We start from the raw sequence: 17,285 nt of genomic DNA on the forward strand, positions 1-17,285 counted from the left end.
TTATAATTTTCTGTATCACAATTAGTGGGTCAGAAGTTTACATACACAAAGTTGACTGTACCTTTAAACAGCCTGGAAAATTCCCGAAAATGATGTCATGGCTTTAGAAGCTTCTTTAGAAGCTTCTAATTTACATCATTTGAGTCATTTGGAGGTGTACCTGTGGATGTATTTTAAGGCCTACCTTGAAACTCTCTGCCTCTTTGCTTGACATCATGGGAAAATCAAAAGAAATCAGCCAAGACCTCACAAAACAAATTGTAGACCTCTACAAGTCTGGTTCATCCTTGGAAGAAATTTCCAAACGCCTGGGCGTTTGTACAACGTTCATCTGTACAAACAATAGTACGCAGGTATAAACAGCATGGGACCACGCAACCGTCATACCGCACAGGAAGGAGATGCGTTCGGTCTCCTAGAGATGAATGTACTTTGGTGCGAAAAGTGCAAATCAATCCCAGAACAACAGCAAAGGACCTTGTGAAGATGCTGGAGGAAACAGGTACAAAAGTATCTATATTCACAGTAGAAAGAGTCCTATATCGACATAACCTGAAAGGCCGCTCAGCAAGGAAGAAGCCACTGCTCCAAAACCACCATAAAAAAAGCCAGACTACGGTTTGCAACTGCACATGGGGACAAAGATTGTACTTTTTGGAGAAATGTCCTCTGGTCTGATGAAACAAAAATGGAACTGTTTGGCCATAATGACCATCGTTATGTTTGCAGGAAAAAGGGGGGGGGGGGTTTGCAAGCTGAAGAACACCATCCCAACCGTGAGGAACAGGGGTGGCAGCATCATGTTGTGGGGGTGCTTTGCTGCAAGAGGGGCTGGTGCACTTCACAAAATAGATGGCATCATGAGGGAGGAAAATTATGTGGATATACTGAAGCAACATCTCAAGACATCATTGTCAGGAAGTAAAAGCTTGTTCGCAAAGGGGTCTTCCAAATGGACAATGACCCCAAGCATACTTCCAAAGTTGTGGCAAAATGGCTTAAGGACAACAAAGTCAAGGTATTGGAGCGGCCATCACAAAGCCCTGACCTCAAACCTATAGAACATTTTTGGGCAGAACTGAAAAGTGTGTGTGCGAGCAAGGAGGCCTACAAGCCTGACTCAGTTACACCAGCTCTGTCAGGAGCAATGGGCCAAAATTTACCCAACATATTGTGGGAAGCTTGTGGAAGGCTACCCGAAATGTTTGACCCAAGTTAAACAATTTAAAGGCAATGCTACCAAATACTAATTGAGTGTATGTAAACTTCTCACCCACTGGGAATGTGATGAAAGAAATAAAAGCTGAAATAAATCATTCTCTCTATTATTATTCTGACATTTCACATTCTTAATATAAAGTGGTGATCCTAACTGACCTAAGACAGGGGGTGTAGGTACATATAAGTGTCTTATATGGGCAGAAAGCTTAAATTGTTGTTAATCCAACTGCATTGTCCAATTTACAGTAACTATTACAGCGACAAAATGTCATTCTATTGTTTGAGGAGAGTGCAGAACAACAGAACACTATTTCCACCCCGACAGGTTTGAAACATTCACATCTGAAGTTAAAATATTGACTTACACTCCTAAATCTTGCTCTGATTTGTCATCCAAAGGGTCCCAGAGATAACACGTAGTGTTGTTTGGTTAGATAAAATCATTTTTCATATCCTAAAAAAGGTCCATGTAGCATGTACGATCGATTTTGTATTTCCACTCATTCAACTTGCAAAGAAAGAAAATCTGTGAAAATCAAACGCTAAAACGTTGTTTCAACCAGTCAAATTACATCTGTGCTTATTCCTCAGACACTCGAGAAAGTGACCAGCCTTTGTTAGATCAGTCTGCATTCAGTCAATCCACTGGGAAACCAGTTTTAGCCAGGATGGCATCATGGCCATACGGCATCATTGCAAGCCGATGACACGGTTGGTGTTCACTCGATTGACTGTGTCTTCGTCAAATTACCACCTATCGTTTTGAAACCAAGCTAGCTAGATAGCCAATAAGCTGTGCTTTACGAGAGCAGGTGGAAACCCTTTGTCCGTCACGCAATATTTCAGCTAACCTAGCACGCCAGGAGGCTAGTTCCATTTGGACATGTCAAAGCGCGTTACACATATCTGTGAGTTATGAAAACGAAGCGTTTTGCAAATTTTGAACTTACAATATGGCTACTAATACTGGAAAAGCTAAATAAAAATCCAGGTATACAGATTGTGGATGATATTCTAGCAGAAATCTATCAGGAAAATAGACGCTAACGTTACCTGAGACTGGTAAGTGAAATACGAGTCTTTATATTGTAAATCCAAAAGCCACAACATGTCAAAGTCAACATCCAATACACATTGGGCTCCCGACTGGCGCAGTGGTCTAACACACTGCAGTACCTGGTTTGAATCTGGGCTGCATCACAGCCGGCTGTGATTGGGAGTCCCATAGGACAGGGCACAATTGGCCCAGCGTCTGGGTTTGGCCGGGGTAGGCGTCATTGTAAATAAGAATTTGTCCTGACTTGCCTCGTTAAATAAAGTTTCATATAAAAAAGAATCAAATAATTGGTCCACACTTCACCAGTGTTCTTCACTCTATATAATATATGTTTATAGATGTGTTCTTGTATATTTGATGTCATGCTAAAATAAAGGTTCAATAAAATAAGCTCTAAACTTGAATTCTTACTGATTCTTTTTTTGTGTGGTAAAGACTGACTTCAAAGAGACCACATTCAAGTCCTCCATCCCCCACTTAGAGTGACTGCTGCTCTCTCTGGCTCCACAACACACCCCACCCAGCCATCTAGAGGTGTGAATACCCAGCCAGCCTATAAGTAGAGGATGGTAAGTGCTTTACAGCAGAAAGAGACTTGGGACCAGCAGCACAATATTATGTAGAGGGTCTAAATACTGTAATTATAAATAGTGTGGACCTTTTTTTGTTTGTTTGTTTTTGACGTTGTTTGTGGTTTGTGGTGTGTTCACTTATGACATTAGATCAGTGTTGGCTGCTAACTTGGCCCTTATCTTAAATATTTCACTTCTGTTTATGGAGACAATGGATCACAATTCCTGTCGCGTCTCCTGTTAGAGGACTCTTCCTTGGTTCCAGTCTGTCCAGGGAGTTTTTCCTAGCCACAGTGCTTCTACACCTGCATTGCTTGCTGTTTGGAGATTTAGGCTGGGTTTCTGTCACTTTGTGACATCAGCTGATAAAAGAAGGGCTTTATAAATAAATTTGATTGTTTTGGGCCAATCGTGAAGGACACCTGGTTGACTTCATACTAAATGTCATGTAGCTTGCTCATTCTTGAAGTTATCAGTCTGAAATTTTGCACATAAACTGCTGCTCTCTTGTGGAGACCGTCTAAATTACCTCCAGCTTCCTAGCTGAATGTGTGACCATTCTCTTGCAGCTCAAATAAAACAGAGAAACAACAGTCCATCATTACTTTAAGGCATGAAGGTCAGTCAATGTGTAACATTTCAAGAACTTTGAAAGTTTCTTCAAGTGCAGTTGCAAAAACCATCACTCACTATGATGAAACTGGGCTCTCATGAGGACCGCCACAGGAAAGGAAGACCCAGAGTTACCTCTGCTGCAGAGAATAAGTTAGAGTTAACTGCACCTCAGATTGCAGCCCAAATAAATGCTTCACAGAGTTCAAGTAACAGACACATCAACATAAACTGTTCAGAGGAAACTGCGTGAATCAGGCCTTCATGGTCGAATTGCTGCAATGAAACCACTACTAAAGGACAATAATAATAAGAAGAGACTTGCTTGGGCCAAGAAACACGAGCAATGGACATTAGACTGGTGGAAATCTGTCCTTTGGTCTGAGGAGTCCTAATTTGAGAAGAGTAGATGAACGGATGATCTCTGCATGTGTGGTTCCCACCATGAAGCATGGAGAATGAGGTGTGATGGTGCTTTGCTGGTGACACGGTCTGTGATTTTTGTAGAATTCATGGCACACTTAACCAGCATTCTGCAGCGATACGTCATTCCATCTAGTTTGCGCTTAGTGAGACTATCATTTGTTTTTCAACAGGACAATGACCCAAAACACACCTCCAGGCTGTGTAAGGGTTATTTGACCAAGGAGAGTGATGAGGTGCTGCTCCAGATGACCTCGCCTCAACATTCACCCGACCTCAACCCAATTGAGATGGTTTAGGATGAGTTGGACTGCAGAGTGAAGGTAAAGCAGCCAACAAGTGCTCAGCATACATGGGAGCTCCTTCAAGACATTTGTTAAAGCATTCCTCATGAAGCTGGTGTGCAAAGCTGTCATCAAGTCAAAGGGGGGGGGGTATTTTAAAGAATCTCAAATCTCAAATATATAAAGATTTGTTTAACACTTTTTTGGTTACTACACGACTCCATATGTGTTATTTCATAGTTTTGATGTATTCACTAGTATTCTACAATGTGGAAAATAGTCAAACTAAAGAAACCCTTGAATGAGTAGTTGTGTCCAGACTTTTGACTGGTACTGTACATATGACTTCATATCAGTAGGCAGTTCAATACAAAAGGGAATTAAGCTATTAGGGCCGTCCCCGACTAAAATAAATCCTGGTTGACCGAGAGTCGTCTGTTCTTTCAACCAATACATTTTTAAAAGTATATATTTTTCCATATATAGACACACCCTATGTTTGAATAAAATCCACTATTATGTAGGCTACTGAGCTTGTCTGATGCTTTAAGCACTGCAATTAAAAATGAAAACACACAAATGACTCAAGAGGGAGCCAGAGATCAATATAGCGTAACCAGAAAAAAAAAAAAACTGTTCCAGACCCCCCCCTTCTCCTCCCCACTGCTGCTGTTCTCCGCAGATTCTGCCGTTACTCTCCTGAAGTTGCTGGTAACAGGCTACACCAGCGGTCGGCAACCTTTTCCATTTGGAGTGCCAGGGTATCGTACCGTATTTCTACTGATCTGCATGCCCGTTATGATTTTCGTCTGCACATTTTCGTGGAACCATTTAATTTAATTCATAATAGTCTTTATATCTCAAATCAATGTCATGTAAATACATTATAACTATATTAAAATTATGCAATTCTAAAAGTAACTTCTATTGCCATTGTCAATATGTAAAGATAGCCTACATAAAGCCAACAATAGAAACACTGCAGCCTGCATGTAGAACATATTTCTTATGAAAATAAATATTCTATAAATCACATTGGCTATGCATGGCCTGACTGCAAGGAACTTTAAACATTGTATCTTCTATTAATTTGGTCTGGCCTGTGCTAGCAAACTTGCAACATTGTATAAAATATTCTGGGCCCTCAGGAAAAGGTGCAACACTCGCTCACCATGAAACATTCTTAGTTTACTTAATGATGTGTATGTGTAATTCTGTGTGATTAATTAGGTATTTAGTAAATAAATAATTAAACCCCATTTTGTATTGCTGATTCAACTTGTTAGCCTGGGTTCATGAAGATAACCAAGAATTTACAACTTTCAGATGAGACTGAATTAAGGTGACAATTAATATTGACTGCTATTGATGTAACATATTACCAGGTCTTTAAGAGTTTATTCGGAAGATAACAGCTCTATAAATATTATTTTGTGGTGCCCCGACTCTCTAGTTAATTACATTTACATGATTACCTCAATCAGGTAATATTAATTACGGATAAATTATTTTATAGAAAAGCATGTCATATCACTTAATCCGGCATTGCCAAAGACACGACACCACCATGCTTGACTTTTGGGGATAAGGTTATTTTGGCGGTAGGCAGTGTTGATTTGGACCCATCAATCCAGAGAATGGACTTCCAGAAATCTTCAGGTTTGTCCAGGTGGTCTCTGGCAAAGTTAAGACGGGCAGTTTGGTTCTTGTGTGACAGCAGAGGCTTCTTCCTGCTGTCATGTTAAATGCTTTCCATACGTAAATTGTTTGCCTCACAGTGAACTGAAGGAGCTCAAATCTTTTTGAGATGATATTATAGCCTTCCCCAGAATGATGTGTTCCAACTACCCTCGTCCTGTTGTCCTCTGAGATCTCCTTTCCTCTCGGCATGTTGTGCTTTGCATTCACCTGGATGGGTAACACAAAACTGACCAGGTTTCTTACCTCTGTCAGAGTCCCGCACAAACTCTTTCCTAACGATCTCTCCTTTGATTGGTTCATTTATTTACCCACCTGAATCTACTTAGCTACTTGATTTAACCAATGCAACTTGGGGTTCACTTATTTTTGCACCTGCACTAATTCCTTTTAATATTATTTTTCCACTTCACACATGATTTCCTCTACACCAACATATGGTATTGGTATTAATAAACCGGTCATGTCAGATCAAAAGACTGGTTCTGATTAAATGAAGATTTCATGGTAAAAACTAAAAAATCTTTAATTGCACAAGAGGTTCACAGACTTTCAAGCAGCACTGTATATATTTGCCACTGCTCGACTAAAAAAGCTTGGTCGACCAACATCTATCCACCAAACTAAATGGGGTCATCTATCCAGTTGACTAAATGGGGTCATCTATCCAGTTGACTAAATGGGGTCATCTATCCAGTTGACTAAATGGGGTCATCTATCCAGTTGACTAAATGGGGTCATCTATCCAGTTGACTAAATGGGGTCATCTATCCAGTTGACTAAATGGGGTCATCTATCCAGTTGACTAAATGGGGTCATCTATCCAGTTGACTAAATGGGGTCATCTATCCAGTTGACTAAATGGGGTCATCTATCCAGTTGACTAAATGGGGTCATCTATCCAGTTGACTAAATGGGGTCATCTATCCAGTTGACTAAATGGGGTCGTCTATCCAGTTGACTAAATGGGGTCATCTATCCAGTTGACTAAATGGGGTCAGCTCTAAAAGCTGTTCAACAGTTGAGGGCAAAAAATGGGCATAATGGGTGAATATTATGCGTCATAATCAATGATCATCCTCCACTCACTATCACAACGGTTAGTAACTACAGACTCATTTCATAGAACTTCAAAACACTGGCAGTTTATCTACTTCACTTCTTTAGTCTCCTCTCTGATCACTCCAGATAACCCAGTTGTTCAGGGATGTGATGTCAGAATTACAGAAGTCAACCTATCAATAGACTGGGTCATAAGTTATGGTCTAATTTATGAAGATAACTTATGGATAGAACCTGCTCTTACCATGATGAACAGATTTCCCAATCGTCTCCTCCTCTTCTTCATCTTTAATGTTGGCATTCAGCTCCAGTGTTTGACTGCAGTCTTCCAGCTTCACTGATGTCATCTCTGGATCCTGCAGCGCAAACTGGGCTCCACTGTCACAATCAGGACCCAGTGACCGTAGGTTTGGATTCAGTGTGGAAGGAGAGAGACAGGTTGGGTTTGTCCTCACTGTTGATGTTACAAACCTCAGATTTAATCTGAGTTGGCCTGTAGTAATAAAGAGAAACGGACACAAAAGTTAGTCTTAAATTCTGGCACTTTCTTTATTCTCAAACTATATTAGATCAGGTACCTAAGCATTGACAAACCATTCAATTCATTTCAAATTAGACAAGGTTCACACTATAAATTAGTCTACACAACGTAAATGCACAAAACCTATAGTAGATTTCCTAAATTCACACACAGAGCATTCAGAAAGTATTCAGACCCCTTGACTTCTCCACGGTTTGTTACGTTACAGCCTTATTATAAAATGGATTCAATTGTTTTCCCCCTCGCCAATCTACAGACGATACTCCATAATGACAAAGCAAAAAAAAAAAACATTTTTTGCAAATGTATTAAAAATGTAACTGAAATATCACATTTACTTACGTATTCAGACCATTCACTCAGTACTTTTTTGAAGCAATTTTGGCAGCGATTACAGCCTCAAGTCGTCTTGTGTATGACGCTACAAGCGTGGCACTAGAGGTCGACTGACTAATCGGCATGGCCGAATAATTACGGCCGATTTCAAGTTTTCATTACAATTGTAATCTGCATTTTTGGACTGATTACATTGCATTCCACAAGGGAACTGCGTGGCAGGCTGACCACCTGTTACACGAGTGCAGCAAGGAGCCAAGGTAAGTTGCTAGCTAGCATTAAACTTATTTTATAAAAAACAATCAATCTTCACAAGTTAACTACATATGGTTGATGATATTACTAGGTTAACTAGTTTGTCCTGCGTGGCATATAATCAACGCAGTGCCTGTTAATTATCATCGAATTACAGCCAACTTCGCCAAACGGGCGATGATTTAATTAACATGAGCGCATTTGCGACAAAAGCACAATCGTTGCACGAATTTACCTAACCATAAACATCAATGCCTTTCTTAAAATCAACACCAGAAGTCGATTTTTTTAAACCTTCATATTTAGTTAAAATAAAGTAATGTTAGCAGGCAATATTAACTTGGAAAATTGTGTCACTTCTCTTGCGTTCATTGCACGCAGAGTCAGGGTATATGCAACAGTTTGGGCCGTCTGGCTCGTTGCAAACTAATTTGCGAGAATTTTACATAATTATGACTTAACATTCAAGGTTGTGCAATGTAACAGCAATATTTAGACTTAGGGTTGCCGCCCGTTCGATAAAATACGGAACGGTTTCGTATTTCACAAAGAATAAACGTTTTGTTTTCGAAATGATCGTTTCCGGATTTTACCATATTAATGACCAACGGCTTGCATTTCTGTGTTTATTATAATTAAGTCTATGATTTGATAGGTCAGTCTGACTGAGCGGTGGTAGGCAGCAGCAGGCTCATAAGCATTCATTCAAACTTTACTATGTTTGCCAGCTCTTAGCAATGCTTGCTTCACAGCGCTGTTAATGACATCAAGCCTATCAACTCCTGAGATTAGGCTGGCAATACTAAAGTGCCTATTAGAACATCCAATAGTCAAAGGTCTATGAAATACAAATGGTATAGAGAGAAATAGTCAACGCTTCATAATTCTTATAATAACTACAACCTAAAACTTCTTAACTGGGAATATTGAACCACCAGCTTTCATATGTTCTCATGTTCTGAGCAAGGAACTGAAACGTTAGCTTTTTTACATGGCACATATTGCACTTTTACTTTCTTCTCCAACAAAGTGTTTTTGCATTATTTAAACAACATTGAGCATGTTTCATTATGTAGTTGAGACCAAATATATTTTATTTATGTATTATATGAAGTTAAAAGTGTTCATTGTTCATTCATTATTGTTGTAATTGTCATTATTACTTATATATATATATATAATAATAATAATTGTCCGATTAATCTATATCGGCTTTTTTTGGCCCTCCAATAATCTGTATCGGCGTTAAACTCATAATCGGTCGCACATCTGTATTTGGGTCCGAATACTTATGTAAATGAAGCGTTTGTTATTTTTGCAAACAAATCTAAAAATCTGTTTTCACTTTGTCATTATGGCATATTGTGTGTAGATTGATGAGGGAAAATGTAATTTAATCAATTTTAGAATAAGGCTAATGCAACAAAATGTGGAAAAGGGGAAGGGGTCTGAATTCTTCCCGAATGCACTGTAAGGAACTGGCAACTCGTTCTCATTCTGAGAAACAAGGTTGGCCACTTGATTTAACATCTGAACAAAGCGGACAGGCTAACAAGCTTTTCAAACAGAATGGTGTGTTCATAACAATTCAACTGTTCAACCTTGTTATCTAACAAATGGATCCACGTTGGCTAACCTTGAAATATAAAGATTAGCTGGATAGTGACAAGCACGTGGGCTTGAGAGATTGTTGATGAGACATGTGTTAATGTTCTGCCTACAATAAGTTAGTAATTACTAGTTACATTTGTATTACAGAAAGGGTCAATTTAATAGACTTGAAAGCCAGATCAGTGATTATTGCAACAACAACACAAAAGCATGTTAAACTATTTTTATATAAAATAATAAATTATTAGTGGGTCTTATGGTTGTGGATGGCTTTTATTTAGCCTAGATATAACGCCACAAGCCCTGAATTAATTTGATTATTGACTGTTAGAAAGGCAGTGTATTTGACCTTTAATTGTACAACGCTTATTTAGAGAAAAACAAAATGTAGATATCTTGAATCGCCCAGAAGTTTGAAAAACTGAAGATACAGCTGTATGATATTTAGTCCATATCGCCCAGCCCCAATGGAGAACATTAGAATAAAGTAGAGTACAATACAGTACGTTATACTGTACAATACTCTGTACTGTTGTACTCTACTGAACTAACTGTTACTTTTCTTTCCTGTACTCTACTGTACTGTGCTTTCCAATCTTGTGAAACAGTAGCTATGTTTCCAAGAAGTTATCCAGTGATTGCTTTTTGTTGACATGTAGAAATAGAATAGAAAATAGATCAGACAATTGCCCACTAGGTTGTTTCCATTTAACTATCTTGTGCTGATAAAAACAGCTGTATGTAATGATGCACCTCCTACTGTCAAAATGATTCAGCAATCATCATTTATTCAACAAACACTGTTTTCATCCTCATTTGTCAGAATAAAGAAACGTTGACAAAAGAGATATCCACCCGTCAAACAGATAAAAATGTTGTCGAGCATTAAAACATTTCTCCTATATCTGCCGTTTCCATTACACATGTCGCAAATAACGTTTTTACCACATTGCTTAGTTGAATGCACCCGAGTCAATGACAACCTGCCTAATGATATCTGAGTGATTGGTTCAGATTTGGTCCTGTTTAATGTTTGGCTTTCAATTCTATTAAATTGACCCTTTCTGTTGCATTGGCTTTATTAGTCCTGGTTCCTGTGATTAATAAATGTGTCTATTTAAGCGCTGAATAGACCCATCAGCTACCCAACTTTATCAGGAGTTATCCTGAGCTGATTTGCAATGAGAATCAATGTGTTTACATAGTGGGAAATGTAGAAGTATCATTTTTTTGCTCTTGATAATAGTTTTCTGTTGGTGTCACAGAGTGCATGGGTGCACAATCCAACCCGATTCATAAGAGCATATATGAATGCCCCCAATGCAAATGTGTGGTCTAATACCTCCACAGTGTGATTTCAACGTTTTTTTCTGGTTATTTTCAGACGTTTTAATTACATTTTTTTAACCTTTATTTAACAAGGCAAGTCAGTTAAAAGAACATATTCTTATTCACAATGACGACCAAGCCCGGCCAAACCTGGACGCCGCTGGGCCAATTGTGCGCCGCCCTATGGGACTCAATAATGGAACTAATTCATTATTGTAATTCATTTTAAATTAAGTAACAACATTCAAATTTTTAGCGTTATCTAGTCCAAATATGGCATGATTGCACTATTTTGTATCGGTTTGCGTTACTTTCAATGAGGAACTTTTATTTTGAGGGGGAACCGCAAATCCCACTATTGTGGCTAATCGTTATTGTAGCTAACTTCACATAGGTAGGCACAAGCGACTACCAGGGCTGTTTCCAGCAGGATGGAGACGTTGGCCACGATCAGAACAAATGTATTATGTAGAACAAACATGCCTCTGATTCCAAGGAATCATGTCAGTTCTATTCAGAGCACTTCAATCTGCAACTTTCCAAAACGTGTTTGTTCTGAACATCCCCAGGCAAAACCCACAGAGCTATATACGAGCCTGCAAAGCCTCCCAAATGAACGCGTGGTGGGCTCCGCATCGTGCGCGTTAAAAATATATTTTTTGCACGTTCTTCACTCAATCGGTTTGGCAACAAAACCTTTCCCAAACGTGATAATACCGTGACGGGTGTGTTATCTAGCATGCTATTACGTTATTTCGATATTAGACAGTTTAAACGTGCTATTACATACCTGTAGTAATAAAGAGAAACGGACAGCACAGTTTAAACGTTTTCTAAATTCTAAAGAATGGTGTGCGCCTACCGGAACTTCCTGTTCCCCACACTACCAAAGTGCAACAGAGACATCTACTGGATTGATGGACTAACTTCTGCTAAATCATGTAGAATATAAAAGTGAGATTGATTAGCTACACAAATAAAACTTGTTTTAAAAACGAAAGGGGTGTCTGTTGTAGTGTCTAAGTTTTCAACTCATTACATATGCATTGTAGATGATCTCTGTGGAAGGCCAAGAAGATCATCAAGAACCTCAGCCACCAGAGACACGGCCTGTTCACCCTGTTACCGTCTTGAAGGCGAAGACAGTACAGGTGCATCAAAGCTGGTACCAAGAGAATGAAACCGCTACTATCTCCAGGCCATAAGACTGTTAAACAGTCATCCTTGATTTGATTTAGAGAATATTGGTGACAAGCAACTTGATTGTCCCAGTGTGTAGAGGTGTCATGACATGTATTGAGTAGATAAATACAGATATACAGTACCAGTCAAAAGTTTGGACACACCTACTCATTCCAGGGTTTCTTTAGTTTTCTTATTTTCTACATTGCATAATAATAGTGAAGACATGAAAACTATTAAAAAGCACATATGGAATCATGTAGTAACCAAAAAGGTGTTAAGCAAATCAAAATATATTTTATATTTGAGATTCTTCAAAGTAGCCACCCTTTGACTTGATGACAGCTTTGCACACGCTTGGCATTCTCTCAACCAGCTTCACCTGGAATGCTTTTCCAACAGTCTTGAAGGAGTTCCCACATATGCTGAGCACTTGTTGGCTGCTTTTCCTTCACTCTGCAGTCTAACTCATCACAAACCATCTCAATAATGTGTTGAGGTAGGTGATTGTGGAGGCCAGGTCATCTGATGCATCACTCCATCACTGTCCTTCTTGGGCAAATAGCCTTTACACAGCTATTCTTGTTGTTAATTTGAATGCCATGAATTAAACAAAAGCATATTTACCCCCAAAACTACAATGATTCAGTAGATCAATAAAGTTCCAGTACTCTAGCAGGTCTCACAGCTGCTTATGCTGACATAACATGTTAGAGAATAGGTCAGATTTAGCTTTGTGGTGCTCCTTTCAACTTCCTGTCTTGTTCAGATTCAGAAAAACAGTAAATATGTCACTTGAAACATCGTGTTTTGGTAATTCCTTATACAAAAGAGAACAGTTTAACGAGAACAAAAAAATATGTTTTCAATTAAGTTATCCAAACATATTCATAATTAATTATTAAAATAACTAATCTAGTTTTAAAATACAATTCATTCAACAAAAAGTCTCCACCCAAACTAATGGTGAAAACTGATCATCACACCATCTCTATCTGATACATGTTGTGCCATCTCATTCTCACAGAAACTGCAGAGGGAAGCAGTACCACCCAGTCAACCAGCCTCACAGAGGATATTCAACCCTAAAGGAAAGTCTAAGGTGCTCTAAATATCTCTACAGTAGAAGCTAAGAAAACACACAAACGGACCAGGTGCATACTGATCAGTAAAGTAAAGAGAGGCTAACATTCTATAACACTCCCTTTCCTCTGCACAGTTCTCTCTCAGTGAGAAACAATATGATTACAATAGTGTTACAATTTACTGAGAATTAAGTGATGGAATGATTTTAATCTTCACTAGTCAGAGAACAGATGAGGTTTCTCACATTTATGTACATGTTGGTGTCTTTTTAAGTGGCCATGTTGAGAGAAAGTCTTCCAACGGTCAGAGCAGGAGTAAAGCTTCTCTCCTGTGTGTATGCTTTGAAGTGTTCTTATGTTGCTCTGCTGAGAGAAAATATTCTCACAGTCAGAACAGGAGTAGGGCTTCTCTCCAGTGTTGAACTGTCAGATCCCTTGATATTTTGCCGTGTCTTCCCACAGTCAGAGCAGGGATACAGATTCTCTCCTGTGTCTATGTTTAGGTGTATTTTTAGCTTTGATAGAATTGGGAAAATCTCCTCAATGTGGGCAGGGGTGAGACCTCTTAGCTCTGGGATCTTCCTGCTGTTGCTCTCTGGATGTAGAGAATGTGTCAACATGGTCTCATGTGTGAAGAACATCAGAAGAACCAGTCAGTTGGTGTGATACAAATGTCAATCACATGTATTTTATAAAGCCCTTTTTACATCTGCAGTTGTCATTAAGTGCTTTACAGATACCCTAACCTAACGTATCAGGCGTAAAATAAACACCACAAGCTTGCGGTTTTCAGGCTTTGGCTTCCTCTCTGCCTTTTCCCTGAAAAACGGATGCTTCCGGTGTTCGTTGACTCCACTGAGGGTGCAGGTACCGAGACCAAAACCCCAAAGAGCAAGCAATGCAGAAGCACAGTGGTAATAAAAACTCCCTAGAAGGAAGGAACCTAGGAAGAAACCTAGACAGGAACCAGGCTCCAAGCAGTGGCCGGGCTCTGGCTGGGCCACTCAAGGACATTACGAGAATTGTCCAGAAGCCCCTCCTGCGTTGTATTGACTGAGTGTTTAGGGTTGTTGTCCTGTTGGATGGTGAACCTTCACCCCAGTCTGAAGTCCTGCGCACACTCTGGAGCAGGTTTTCATCAAGAATCTCTCTGACATCTACTGTCAACTTTGGGACCTGAAATAGACAGGTGTGTGCCTTTCCAAATCATGTCCAATCAATTGAATTTACCACAGCTGGACTCCAATCAAGTTGTAGAAACATCTCAAGGATAATCAATGGAAACAGGATGCACCAGAGCTCAATTTCAAGTCTGATAGCGAAAGGTCTGAATACTTATGTAAATAAGTATTTCTGTTTAAATGTGTTTTTTTTTATAAACATTTCTAAAAACATGTTTTCTTTGGTATTATGGGGTATTGTGTGTAGATTGCTGAGGAAAACGTTTTATTTAATACATTTTAGAATAAGGATATAAAGTAACAAAATGTGGAAAAAGTCAAAGGGGTCTAAATACTTTCCAAAGCACTGTAGCTAATTTAGAAAAACGGGATTATCTTCTTGTCCTCCTTTTTAATGTTACAAATAACAATGAATATCAACAACTCTGTCTCTGTTATATGTTTCGTTCTAGTAGGCATTTTCCCATCTTGGAGTCTGAGACCTTGTGGAAATCTGTCGTAGAGAAGAATAATGTATGACAATTTAGACACTACATTACCCTATAGTAGTTATCATCATCATGCTTTCCATGGTTTAAGACTATAGCTAGCTATGCCTTGCTAACTAGTTATTGTGTTGTCCAGCTAGCTATAAAAGTGCATGCTAACACGAAAGATTTGTATAACTTACCCAAGATTGACCACACCCTGTTGTTTCCAATGGGTGACTTTTATTGTGAAGGCGAGCCGTAAATAATCGTTATTGTGGAAAGCTTCACACAAAGGTGAGCCCAGCTAGCTAGCCAGTAGCGACCATATCCAAATCAAATCAAATTTTATTTGTCACATACACATGGTTAGCAGATGTTAATGCGAGTGTAGCGAAATGCTTGTGCTTCTAGTTCCGACAATGCAGTGATAACCAACAAGTAATCTAACTAACAATTCCAAAACTACTGTCTTATACACAGTGTAAGGGGATAAGGAATATGTACATAAGGATATATGAATGAGTGATGGTACAGAGCAGCATACAGTAGATGGTATCGAGTACAGTATATACATATGAGATGAGTGTGTAGACAAAGTAAACAAAGTGGCATAGTTAAAGTGGCTAGTGATACATGTATTACATAAGGATGCAGTCGATGATGTAGAGTACAGTATATACATATGCATATGAGATTAATAATGTAGGGTAAGTAACATTATATAAGGTAGCATTGTTTAAAGTGGCTAGTGATATATTTACATCATTTCCCATTATTAAAATGGCTGGAGTTGGGTCAGTGTCAATGACAGTGTGTTGGCAGCAGCCACTCAATGTTAGTGGTGGCTGTTTAACAGTCTGATGGCCTAGAGATAGAAGCTGTTTTTCAGTCTCTCAGTCCCAGCTTTGATGCACCTGCACTGACCTCGCCTTCTGGATGATAGCGGGGTGAACAGGCAGTGGTTCGGGTGGTTGATGTCCTTGATGATCTTTATGGCCTTCCTGTAACAATGGGTGGTGTAGGTGTCCTGGAGGGCAGGTAGTTTGCCCCCGGTGATGCGTTGTGCAGTCCTCACTACCCTCTGGAGAGCCTTACGGTTGAGGGCGGAGCAGTTGCCGTACCAGGCGGTGATACAGCCCGCCAGGATGCTCTCGATTGTGCATCTGTAGAAGTTTTTGAGTGCTTTTGGTGACAAGCCAAATTTCTTCAGACTCCTGAGGTTGAATAGGCGCTGCTGCGCCGTCTTCACGACGCTGTCAGTGTGAGTGGACCAATTCAGTTTGTCTGTGATGTGTATGCCGAGGAACTTAAAACTAGCTACCCTCTCCACTACTGTTCCATCGATGTGGATAGGGGGGTGTTCCCTCTGCTGTTTCCTGAAGTCCACAATATCATAGCTATTTGTAGACATCAGGTTAGGAAACTTAGCAGTAGCTAGTCAACTACAGTAGCTAGTCAAGGTTAGAAAGCTACCTAGCTAATAAAAAGAAAACTCAACATACTACATGGAAAGTATATTCTGCACAATGCGATATGGTAACTAGTTAGCAGGCCTAACAGTTATGGCACTGCAGTTAGCTAGCAGGCCAAAATGCTCGCTAACTTCCTATGCTAAATCGTTCAGCAGAATTCATGTATCCCCAAAAGAAAACAAAACAAATTGCATGTTAAACGTACCTTTCTCTCTCCTGTCTTGACGTTTCTGTCTCACCTATAACACTTTTTTCCGCGTCAATCTATAGTATCATGTCAAAATTTTGCACACTGACCTTTTCGACCCCTGTTCTAAAGAAAATAATTTACTTTTTATTCAATACATTTTCCATGACACCCAAAAGTACTCATTTCATTCCGAATGCTTAGCAGGACAGGAAAATGGTTACCAAGAGAACAACCCTGGTCATCCAGGTCGGTGGACTTACTAAACATAAATGCTTTGTTTGTAAATTGTCTTAGTGTTGGTGTGCCCCTGGCTATTAAATCATGTTTTGAATTTTTTGAATTGTAATTTATTTTGTTTACAATTGTGCCATCTGGTTTGTTTAATATAAGGAATGTGAATCATATTTTTACTTTTGATACTTAAGTATATTTAAAACCCTTATACTTTGACTCAAGTATTTTACTAGACGACTTTCACTTTTACAATTAAGGTTTCTTTATTTTACTGAAGTATAACAACTGGGTACTTTCCCCACCACTGGCTATTGGTTCCCTGTAATTACAAGTAGCATCCCACCAGATAGACTTCATTATCACCGGCCAAATCCTGTGTAACACCTAGTAATTACATTGTACTTGTGCAGATATTAAATATACTCTGTGTTGTACTAGTGTATTTGTTCTCCCACTTGGATGTCATTTTC

General features: G+C 39.2%; 1 protein-coding gene across 21 annotated transcripts in view; it reads right to left on the reverse strand.

The window, feature by feature from the left end:
* LOC118370541 (zinc finger protein 883-like) overlaps positions 1 to 17,285 on the reverse strand; it is a 159,065-nt gene that overhangs the window by 67,970 nt on the left and 73,810 nt on the right. The window lies entirely within an intron of this gene.

The sequence above is a fragment of the Oncorhynchus keta genome, unplaced genomic scaffold (genome assembly GCF_023373465.1).
Source record: "Oncorhynchus keta strain PuntledgeMale-10-30-2019 unplaced genomic scaffold, Oket_V2 Un_contig_998_pilon_pilon, whole genome shotgun sequence".
Taxonomy (NCBI): Eukaryota; Metazoa; Chordata; class Actinopteri; order Salmoniformes; family Salmonidae; genus Oncorhynchus; species Oncorhynchus keta.